The following is a 12,379-nucleotide window of genomic DNA, read 5'->3' as shown; positions in this document are numbered from 1 at the left end:
GTAGTGGATTGCAGTCACAAAGCAGAATCCAGCCTGAGGGTCTACGCTGGAGTTCCTCAAAAGTACAAAATGTTATTTATAAAGAGTTAGGAGTACCAACTGCTTTGCTGTTTATGTCTGTTCCCGCTGATCCACAAAACTTGCTGATATAAGTATAGCCTTACAGCACTATTTATCATTGAAGTTGAGACCTATGGCTCACACACAGGAATAGATTGCTACGCGTCAACTATACCAGTTACTGTATACAGTCTTTATGAACATACAAATTCATAATCCAGGACAAGAGAGAGGCAGTATAACTTGTAGTGATAGAATGCTAACCAAATTTGATAGTACTTTAGTTAAAATCATTCACATAAATGTTTAACATAGATTTGCTAATAGTGGGATTTATCTCAATTCAGCATGTTGCAATTGTTGTGAGATGCCTTGATTACAGCAGCAGTTACAAGAAATATGCAATTTCTTCATTTGCTTTACCTTATAGTACTGCTATTGCTATGTCTGTAATGGGGATACTAATCTGCTGCATTCAGGTATTATCAATTCACTGATCTGAATATGATTATTGCTCTTTTTTCCCCTCTCTATTATTGTGTCCGTGATAACAAGAATGATCTTCAAGGAGCTGGGTTTTTTTTTAATGTTCTAATCTGGAAATGAGCTGACATTAAGTAAAAATGGATTAGTGTTGTCTTGTTATTATATTTATGCACTTGAGCTGAAAGAATCTTGTGAGCATCTTAAAGAGGTCTTGTGTTAATACTGAAACTTAGGGAGGGAGATTCTGGTTTTCAAATCTAAGAAATGTCTGGGAAGAATTTCAAAGATGTGAAGTGGGCAGGAAAGACTATATTTCTTTATCTGCAAGAAAAATTTTTAAAAAAAGCAACACAAAAACTTGACTTAGTTCTCTAGTGCTGAGGCTATATGCCATGGAAATGTTTGTTTTCACACTTGTGCACTCTCCAAAACACAGAAGCTACACCCAAACTGACAATTGGGATACGGTTTCTGTCTTGTTCTAACCATGGGGTTGATTGTGCTTCTTATTGAAAGAGGATACATACTGGCTGTCTTGAGCCAAAAACTGTTCTAGCAGTATACAGACACTTGAATTCTAAATACCAGTTGTCCATTGGACTGATAAAGATGTGTACTACAGCATACTGCTTGCATAGATATAGCATTAGTGTCTCGTTATTTATGTTTGCCAGGTACTGATTGTAAATTCAAAACATACCACACCTTACTAGCAATCATTACTTATACATTAATATTTAAAAATACTTAATGTCTGATAAATTGTCTCTGTACAGAATAATAACCTCTTGGACTGATTACGGAGGAGGGCCAGAAGGTGATCAGAAGGCTGGAGCACCTTACCTATGAAGACAGATTGAAAGAGTTGGGGATGTTCAGCCTTGGAGAAGTCTCCAGGGAGACCTTACAGAAGCCTGATAATACCTAAAGGGGACTATCAAGAAAGATAGGAAAGGACTCTTTATCAGAAAGTTGCAGATGTCCTGTCCCTAGAAATGTTCAAGGCCAAGGTAGATGGCTTCGCAGGCAAGTTGATGTAGTGCAAAGTGTCCTTGACATGGCAGGGAGTTGAAGTAAGATGATCTTTAAGGCTCCTTCTAACCCAAACCATTCTTTGATTTGATAACCTAAAGTGTCAAGCCTGAATCATCTGTGATTATGTTAGATAGGAGATATCATTAGTGGTCATAGTTAATAGCCATAGTTTGCCCAAAAGAACAGTGGGAATGACCTTAATAGAAAATAATATATAAATAGCAGAAAAGTTAGATCAAGTGAAATTTGTAGTTTTGCACTTTTCATAGAATCATAGAATCACAAGGTTAGAAAAGACCTCTGAAATCATCCAGTCTGTCAGCATTTCCCACTAAACCATGTTCCTCAGTACAACATCTGAACATTTCTTGAACACCTCCAGAGACAGTGATTTCACCATCTCCTGGGACAAACTGTTCCAGCACCTGTGTATATCTGAGGGAATAAGTTTTTCCCAACATCAAACCTGAATCTTCCTGGAACAACTTGAGGCCATTTGTCTAGTTCTATTACTAGTTACATAGGAGAAGAGATTGACCCCTACCTCACCACAACCTGCCTTCATGACCCAATTCTGGCTGAGCCTGATCCCCCGTTTGTCCTGCATATGCAATGTGATCTTCCTCAAGATGATCTGCTCCTAACCTTACCTGGCTTCAAGGTCAGGAAAACAGGCCTGTAGTTCCCCAGATCCTCCTTGTGACACTTCTTGAAGATGGGAGTCATGTTGAACAGCTTCTAATCGTCTAGGTCCTCACTGATTTATCAGGAATGCTGATAGACTGCGGGTAGAGACTTGGCAACCACCCCTGCCAGCTCCCTCAGCACCCTTGGGTGAATCCTATCCTGCCCTATGGACTTGTGGCAATCCAGGTGGAACAGTAGATCTCAAACTGTTTCCACCTGAATTGTGAGGGGTTTATTTTGCACCCCATCCAAGACTTTCAGGTCAGGGGGTATAGTACCTGGAGGATAATGATAATTTGTCTGACTTTTAACAAGATGTAAAGAAGGCATAGAGAATCTCAGCCTTTTCCTTATCCTCAGTGGTCTTACTCTCTGCTGCATCCAGTAAAGGATGGGGATTTTCCTTAGCTCTCCTCTTAGTTTTAATTAATTTTTTTTTATTATTTTTTGTTATCTTTTATCCCAACAGCCAGGTTGAGTTCAGGCTGTGCTTTACTTTTTTAATTTTCTCCCTGTGCATCCTCACAACTTCTTTGTATTCTCCCTGAGTTTTCTGCCCCTTCTTCACAGGAGGTAGATTCTCTCTTTCTCTTCGAGCCTTGGGAAAAGCTCCCTGTTCATCCATGTCAGTCTTCTTCCCCGCTGGCTCATACTGTGGCCTGCTCATGCACCTTTAAGACTTTTATTTTACACTTTGTATTCAAATGTCCCGATGGCTGTTGTTCATGCAGTAGAATATTTGATTGAGGTTAGATTTGTCAGTGTGAAAGGGGTAAACTCAAATAGCTAAGAATTTCAAGGTTGTGTCTGACGACACTATGAAATTATTGAGAAAAAAGGACGAAACAACTTGCTAAACTAGTAGCAAATTGTTAGCAGCTGAAATACCTGAATAGAAGGGATTAGAGTAGACCAGAATAGACTGAAGTACACTAGACTAGAATAGAATAGTTCAGTTAGAAGGGACCATCCAAAATCATCTAATCTATCTACGTGACCTCACCAGGGATAAGCAAAAGTTAAGAAGATTATTGAGGGTATTGTCCAAATACATCTTGAATATCAACATGCATGGGGCATCAAACTTCTCTAGAAAGCCTGCTCCAGTATTCAACCAACCTCACAGTAAATAATTTTTTCCTGATGTCATGTCTGAACTTCCCCTTGGCACAGTTTTCTGCCATTCCTTCATGTGCTATCATCAGTTATCAGTGAGAAAAGACAAACACTTTGTCTTCTCGGGAAATTGCAGAGAGTAATGAAGTCACCTCTCAGCTTCTTCTACTGATTAGACAACTCAAGTGTCCTCAGAAACTCTTGACAAGACATGCCTTCCTCCCCTTTTACCAGCTTTGTTGGCCTCCTCTGGATGTTTACATACTGTTTTTTTTTTTTTGTTTTTTTTTTTTTGTGGAGTCCAAAACTTAAAACAGTATTCATGGTGAGGCTGTACTAATGCTAAATACAGAAGCAGAAGCACCTCTTTTAACTGGCTGGCTATGCTCTGTGTAATGCATCCTAAAATGGCTCATGTTTAGCCTACTGTCAACCAGCACCTACTCACTGCTGAGTGACTCTCCAGCCGCTCATCTCTCAGTCTGTACCTGTGTCTGGCATCACTCCACCCCAGGTGAAGAACTCAGTATTTGCCTTTATTGAACTTTATGCCATTTATAGTTGCTCCAAGGCATCCAGATTTCTCTGCAAGGCCTCTTGTTCCTTTAGACAGTTGACAATACCTCCCAATTTCATATCATCAGCAAACTTCCTGAGGATGCACTTCATTCCCACATCCAGACCACTGATAAAAATGTTGAACAAAAATCACCCTAGAATTGAGCTCTGGGGAACCCCACTTGTGACCATTTGACAGCACAATTTGCCATCCGTAGTCCCCTATATTCACTCATCCACTCTAGTGTAAACCTGTTTATCTTATGGTTGCACAAAGGATGGCAATGGAGATGGTATCCAGTGCCTTACCAAAATCCAAAAATGTTATGACGTCCATCTGCCCTTCATTCTTGAAGCCAGTGACCTTATCACGATAGAAAATCAAATTACTAAGGCAGGTAGAATTTCTGAAACATCACCTGTACATGCACAATAGAATCTAGTGACTCTCTTCCTTTCATATAAAGAGCCTTAGATGTCAAATTTCAACAATGTTCAGAAAATACGCTTTGAGTCAATTATGATGATCAGAGCAGTTTTCTTGGAATCCAGAGAGAAATGAGGTTTTCCCTAGAGTATTAGGAGTATGGCCTTCCATGTATTTTGCATATTTCTCAATTCTAGAAGTGCTGACTGGTTGCTTCTTTTATCTCTGTCCATGACGTAGAATAACAATCACAATTTCATTTGGCAGGCTTCAAATATTCTTTTTACTGGTGTAGTGGACACTTAGATATGTTACAGGAAGCTGTAGAAAGAGAAATGGATTAGATTCTAATAAAGAATTTTTGCAGTGTTGTCTATTTATTTATTTAAATATTGTCGAGATGTCAACAGTATGAGTTTTCAAAACACTGGTTCATAGTTTTAATATATTCTTGACATTTGTAAGCTGCTTCTTAATTTTTGATCTGGAGAGGATTTCCAAATATACACATTGCATTGACATACTTGCTATCTCTGTACTACCTTTCAGACTTAAACTTAGATGTTCATCTACTCCATTTCTGTATTCTGCTGTCATTTAACCTGGTAGGCAGTTAAGCACCACATAGCCATTCATTTTTCTCCCCCATGTCCCACACTGAGATAGCAAAGAGAATTGGAAAGAAAAATGAAAGAGCTGAGATAGGGGCAGTTTAACAAGAAAAATAAATAAATAAATAAAAGAAAGTAAAAGCAAGAGAAAGAAACAAGAAAATAAACAAAGCAAATGATGCATAACACAACTGCTCACCACCAGGTGACTGTTACTCAGCCAGTCCCAGCAATCACACCTCCAGCCAACTCCCCACCGTTTTATTGTTCAACATGTCACCGTATTATATGGGATGTCCCTTTGGCCTGCTTGAATCAGATGCACTGGATGTGTCTTCTCCCATCGTCTTACACACCCTCAGCCTCCTTACTGTCAAAGCAGCATGTATAACTGTGACTCTTGCGTAAATTATTGATCCTCAGTGTCTGAAACATTGGTGTGTTATTAACATTATTCTCATTCTAAATCCACAACAGAGCACCCAGTCTGCAACTAAGAACGTTATCTCTCTTGCAGCAGGAACCCAAATAATATCCTCCCCCTATTCTATATAATTTTTGTTATTCTCAGCTCCTAGACTTTCCAATACGTTTATTTATTCTTCCAAATTAACAACAAAGAAAAAAAAACAAACAAAACCCTAATTATATTTATTATATATGTGATATTCTTAAAAAAAATAAAAATCAGGCATTCATAAATAGTAAGTATAAAAAATGCAATAAGTCTTTGGGAAAAAAAATATCACAGCATTCAAATCTACTTTCAAGTATTTCTCCTTCAGGTCTCCCTAAATTTGCAAAAGTGCTGCACCATTTTTATGTTTTAGGCATCTGGAGAGTGTTTATATGTTAATAACATTTATTTATGTTTATTTGTTCAAGAAACATAATCTGATTATTTATGTAGGGAATACATGAATCTGGATGGTTGATAAAAATTTGGTGAAATGAGAAATTTGCAGTTTTTGCTTCTTCCCATTGCAGATTTGTCCTTATATGGAGAACTAATTCTTTCTATTACAGGATCCAAAGTTATTAATTCTTCACATTTGCATAATGAAAGAAATCTCCAAAGAAAAAGCAGTGCCAAATTGCTTAATTTGGTTGTGCAGTAATTCAGACCAGTGACTGAGCTGTGGACACTGAAAAAGCTTTAGGACTAGGAAGACTGCACTAAGCAACACTATTTCACATTTCCTTTATGACTAACTAGACAGTAAATGCAAATGAAAAGCCTCTGGAGCTAATGGTAATTATTTTTTTCCTCATTTTCTTGAATTAGACATTGAATATCTATTTCAGTCATGAGTAGTGAAGTGGATCTGTGTTCTTGACTACGTGACTTCTAAATCTATAATTTTTATCCAATGAAGGCTTTTTTTTTTTTTTTTTTTTTTTTTTTTTAATCACACCAGTAACTATTATTTAATGAGTTTTTTGTTGCATGTATGTTATTAAGTATGGAGGAACAACTTCATATATTGTTAACTGTATTTTCACTTTTCTCTCTGTTAACTTATATTTTAACCATCAAGCATCTGAAATATATTTAGAACTACTACTTACAGTTAATTGATAGTCAAATCTTTAAGGAACTGATAAGAATATACCAGTAGTTTAGGAAACAGCTACCTCAGGCAAATATTTCATACTGTTTTGTGAACCTTCGAGATATTAGAAAGAATTATGCCAAATTTGTGTAGATATGCTCTTCTTCTATTTGTTTGAATAAAACTCTACCCAGAAAACAGTGGGAAGAGTATTAGGAACATTAGGAACAATGGAAAATAATTTTCTGGTTGCCATATCTTTCTTCCATTTCCAGTTTACTGCGTTGAGTCTGTCCAAGTATAAATAGTGTTTCAAACTAGCCTACTAAAGAAAATTAATTTGGAGGTTCTTCTTAATAATTTTACAGCCCTGAATCACTAGCAATTCTGCAACCTTCCTTACTCGGCATTGAGATTTTCCAAATCTAATATTGTTATGAATATGTCAGCCCTCAAATCTCATGGTTAAATAAATTTTATACAGATATTTCGCTGTAACGATTGTGATGAAATGACTTGTGAAATTGATCCAAATCTGTGCATAAATTTTAACTGACAACGGTATTATATGTTTGGGCAATAATATAACATCTTCAAAAGAAATAATTGCTAGAATTCCAATCTGCAGTCCTTATGAAAACTCATTGATCAGGGTTTTATTTTAATTTGATTAAATAGTTTATTAATTTCCATCACTAACAACTCATTTTTAATGAAGAATATCTGGTTGTTATATAGTACAGCCTACAGACAAAAATCAGGAAATTTTCATTAATAGGCTAAGAAAGATATGATTTTTTCAGATTAGAAAGACTTATGAGATGCTTAACTCCACATAATTAAGGCTGAAATAAAAACTTGTCTTTACTGTACAGTAAATGCAATCAACTATTCCAATATTCTATTTTAATTATTAAGATAATGGTTCTTCTAAAACTTATATCTAATACAATATTAATTTTAAGTCTTAATTGGCTACATAGTAACCCTATTTTATGTTGTGTTAGTGATCTGTACCAAATAGTCACATAATAGTCACATAATCTAGATTTTACGTGGAACCAGGAAGAGAATGTTCAGGCTAGAGGAAAAGAGACTTTTTGAATCCTAGCATCATACTATTCAGCATGTTTCACTGTAGTAGATGAATGATTTTTCATATACTACCTGATAATATAACAAAGTTGGTTGTTCATGTCAAAACTGCTTTAAAAGAATTGAGCTATATTGAAGAGTATAGGAGGCCAGCCAATGTACAGGCATTGACTGACTTGTTATACAGCTGGTATTAACTCTTTAGAAGTACAGTTCATTATATGTTTTATCATAAGGTTAAGTCCTCAAGCCCTTGCTTTGTTTTTGTTTATGTTAGTTACGAATAAAAGATTAAAAAAAGAAAAAATGAGAGTTTGAATCTAAGCATCAAGTCTGAAAAGTAAGTTCTTTGTGAAATCATACCTCAAAAAAATCTTTAGAGGTCAAAGTAGAGGGAAGTATATGTACCTCACAAACAGTGGCCATGTTTCTGAGACTGACTTGTACCATTACTTTGTATTCATTGGTGTACACAGAGCTCTAACAGAATCACAGAACTTGCATAACCTGAAAGGCAGACACGTATATCTGCTATGACTGTAGTCTCTCTTCAGGGTTCTACAAATCTTTTTCAGAGAATAGAACCCACCCTAGCCCTCCCTCAGTTCCCTTCCCTACCAAAAACAAAGAAACATGCACATCTATATGTGTATATGTACAATGTCCTTCCCATAACTGACCCAGTCTGTTCTGTGAATGACCCTGGATCTCTGCATCCACTTTTGCTAAACTTGAGCATGGAAGCCACCAAGCCTTGCACGTGGCTGTGCTTCCTGCTGCTGATAGAGAAGCTCTTTGTCAATGCACTGTGATCAGTCCAAGTAATTACTTAGACTCTCATTGTCTACCCAGCTACCTTAGATGTCCTGTTTTCCACCTGCCTCATACATTATCAGACACTTGAAAATTATCTCCTCATCCCATACAGCAGGCACCTCATAGATCCTCCCACCTCTCTAGTACTCAGCTCAATTACACCTTCTTCCATACCTGGCTACCAGGCCTCTGATTCTTGAACTAGTCTGGAACAGTGGTTGTAGAACCATAGAACCATAGAATCATAGAATCATAGAATCATAGAATGGCTTGGGTTGGAAGGGACCTTAAGGATCATAAACCTTCAACCTCCCTGCCACAGGCAAGACCACCAACATCCACATTTAATACTAGATCATCCAACCTGGCCTTGAACACCTCTTGGAATGGGAGACCTACAACCTCTCTGGACAGCCTGTTCCAGCACCTCACCACTCTCATATAAAGAACTTCCCCCTGACATCCAACCCAGATCTTCCCTCCTTCAACTTAAAACGATTTCCCCTTGTCCTGCCATTATCTACTCTTGTAAAGAACTGAGTTCCCTCCTGTTTGTAGGTTCCCAAAAGTGCTTTAGTACATTAGGTACTGGTCACACTGTCATACATACGCCTTCAGTTCTTGAACTCTTCCCATCTTTGATTCTTGCATTAAGCATCATATGTTAAGTTCCTAAGCATCCTGTATTTAAGTTGTCTATAATTCCAAGTGTTTTTCCCCTTCATCATACAATGCATTCCACAACCTGTAGGAAGTAACCTTCTTAGTATGTGAGGTGATCTGCAGAGATTCTCTCCCATTGGATGTGATGGGCGTTTTACCAGAACATGAGGGTAATTATACTCTTCTGGGAGGGCCAAGACAGGGTTTCATCTTTCTGATGATTTCCCTGAGATTTCCCTCCATCCATTGCTCCTTTATGCAGATGGAGATGAACATTTAATCACATAATCTAAACCCTGCTCTGTTTTAAAATCTGAGGGAAGAAGTTGCTGTTCTTTCCCTTCTTTGCTTTCAAACTATATTTTGATGATTAAAGTATTAGCTGTCTGTGCATATTCCAAAGAGCCACCAAGTCTCTGATGAGTGCCTCACTGTCACAGTTACAGGATATTTGAGAAGGAAGAACTTTGTTTATTCTTCAATAATTATAACATTTATGTCCTTAACTATGAGATTACAAATCTGTGCTTTCTTTTGAGAACTTTGGGCCCAGAAAATATTCAGGATTTATTCTTTAATGATACATTTTTATAAGAATAGCTCATGAATACATCTTTCTTTTTCTTAATGAAACTAGAATACATAATGAGATTTAGGCAATTGGAGAAAATGTGGGTATGAATTACTGGGGACAGCAGAAGGCCTTCAATCTAAATTTCCCATTTTCTGCATAGAACTATTAAGCTATTATATGAAAGATAAGGGGCAGTATCTGTTCTTCTGTTGGCTTGAACATAGGAAGCTGTGAAACACGTAGATTCTTAATTCTGAACTTTTTCCCTAATGTTGTGCCTATATGAATAATCTTTGCATTTTGGGGACATTGTGAGGGTTATTTTTTTCTGCCAAGTTTTTAAGTTACTGTGCCAGTGCCTGGTATTGAATTACACTGCACCAACCCACAATAGAACTACTTTGTTTTCAACATAATTTATAGAGTAGTATAGCCCAGCACTGGATGAAAAAGAGCACTACAATAAGAACTACAAAAGAAGTTGTCATTTTTCTGTATCTGGTAGATGATCTTTTAGTGAGTTTTAGTTTAGAACATCAACCATATTATACTAACATCTATAGAATGTATATGCACACTACTGAAATGATTGCATGCAAAACTCCAGAGTGGAACATCTAGTTTTTTAAACATTCTATTCTTAAAAAGGAGAAATAAGAATACTGAACACTAGAAACTGAACACTAGACTTAACAGTTTTATAGATTTTGACCTATATTTTATCAAAGGTGTTCTGTATTTTTTTTTCTGAATTTTTTTGGATTTGATCTTGTAATGATTTTCATTTCTACATAAATTTACATTGCAGAATCATTCGGAAATGAATCTATAACAATAATGAAATCCTTGTCAGCTTAAAATACAGTATCAAAATTTTGCTAGCATTTGAAATAAAATTCAAGCTTTATTTGTCATATGTTATCTCCCAAGAAGCTAAGATATGCAAATGTGAAATTAGATTACAATAAATTGAAACAAACACCCATGGTGTCTTAGAAAAAGTCTTAAGATATTTCTTCTAGCATTTAGTAATATTTTCTCAATTTTGCAGTAAGGCCTTTAATGATAGGTGTTCTTACTTTAATGAAAAGAAAAAAATACATAAATACATTAAATAGAATTTTCTAGTATTTTTCCAATTAGTTGCTCTCTGTGAGAGAGAAAGAAATATAATAAAGATAGCTCATTTCAAGTGAATTCAGACTGTTTTTTATGCTTCATAAAAGCTGCAGAATGATGACTCTTCTATTTCTGATGTGTAATTGTTGGCATGCTTTATGTGAAGTATTTCCTATATGAGAAAATGCATTCAAAGCTCACTGTTGCTGTGTTAAGCAATCCATAAAATTTGCCATAAAATATATATTAATTATAAAATGAATGAACAAAGCAGATAGTACTTTTAAAATATGTATTTTCTCCCTCTCTGAAAGAATGAGAAGAATGCAACCAAAAGTCTTTCCTTTGTCAGTTGTCCCTTCATGAGACTTTCAAGGAAGAAATTATATAACCCCCTTGACAGAAATTGTATTCTATCACTTCACAATGAGAGTTTTTCTAGTTAGATGCTAGGGTTTCTCATTTTCACTTTGTTCTCCTAAATTCCCTTCCTTCCATTCCTTCCTTTCTTTCATTTTCTAGAAAGTCACTTCAGCTAGAATCAACCTCCTCTGAAATATATAGTGCCTGCTAATACCCCTCCAAAATTGGTAACATGGATGTCTATGTGTTCTTACATGGCTTATTTGTAGGGTAAGATTGGTCTTACCCTAAGAAAGATGCCCTTTTCTTTCCATTGACTATAAAAAAGTCTAGTGACTGTAAAAGGTAACAAGTACCACTTAGCTAGCCTGCAGATGTCTACACTGAGTAGAGAAATCCTTACAGGGAAGAAAAAGTAAACCGCTATTGTACACGGAAGATAGTGGGTTTTTTTTGTTTGTTTGTTTTTGGTTTTGTTTGTTTGTTTGTTTGTTTTTAAATGGAGAATAAAACAGAGGATCTGACTTTTAGATTTGATAAACATCTTTCATTTTACTTTACGTTGAGATGGATTGATCCCTGGACCCATCTTTCTGCAAGGACAGATGCTTAAGTTTAGGTTGCTACGGTTACCTTAACTGTGTCCCATTCTAACAGATAGATAGATAAGTAAGCAGTATGTGTGACTAGTGTGATTGTTTAGTCTTCCTTTCTTTTATGCCTACCTTAGGACGTCTTTGAAAAGCTCATGTATAACTTCTCAATCTTCTGTTTGGTACTTTTTGCAAATGTTACCTATTTCCTAGTTTTAGTTTTGTTTTTATAATGCACTTAAAACCAAATTTCTTATATGCACTTCAAAGTTATGATTTATAAGCTTTGAAAAAGAAGTAGTGCACTGAATTCATATGTCAATAAGCAGTGTTGCTGGAGTGATGCAGTTTCTTTTCTGAACTGTTATTCAAGACGGAAAGATTTCTGCTAATCCCTGCTATGTAGGTGGCCAGTAAGGACAGAGTTAATTACAGATGAGCAGCATTATGGAAATATTAAATCACTGAGAGCACATAGTCTAACACAATACAAGCTATTGCTGAGAAAATTCTCTGATTTCTAAAGTAATCAAAACTGTCCATAATCTATGTTATATTCATTTCACTCTGAGAGGAAAACGATCCCTTTAAAGACTTTGGATAACTTTAACAATAAAATAGTT

At 36.1% G+C, this 12,379-nt stretch overlaps 1 protein-coding gene across 1 annotated transcript in view; it reads left to right on the top strand.

Moving 5' to 3' along the window:
- GPC5 (glypican 5) overlaps positions 1 to 12,379 on the top strand; it is a gene marked incomplete at its 5' end in the record, with an annotated part of 595,457 nt that overhangs the window by 291,706 nt on the left and 291,372 nt on the right.

Source organism: Lagopus muta, chromosome 1 (assembly GCF_023343835.1).
Source record: "Lagopus muta isolate bLagMut1 chromosome 1, bLagMut1 primary, whole genome shotgun sequence".
Lineage (NCBI taxonomy): Eukaryota > Metazoa > Chordata > Aves > Galliformes > Phasianidae > Lagopus > Lagopus muta.
This window is presented reverse-complemented; position numbering and strand designations above follow the sequence as displayed.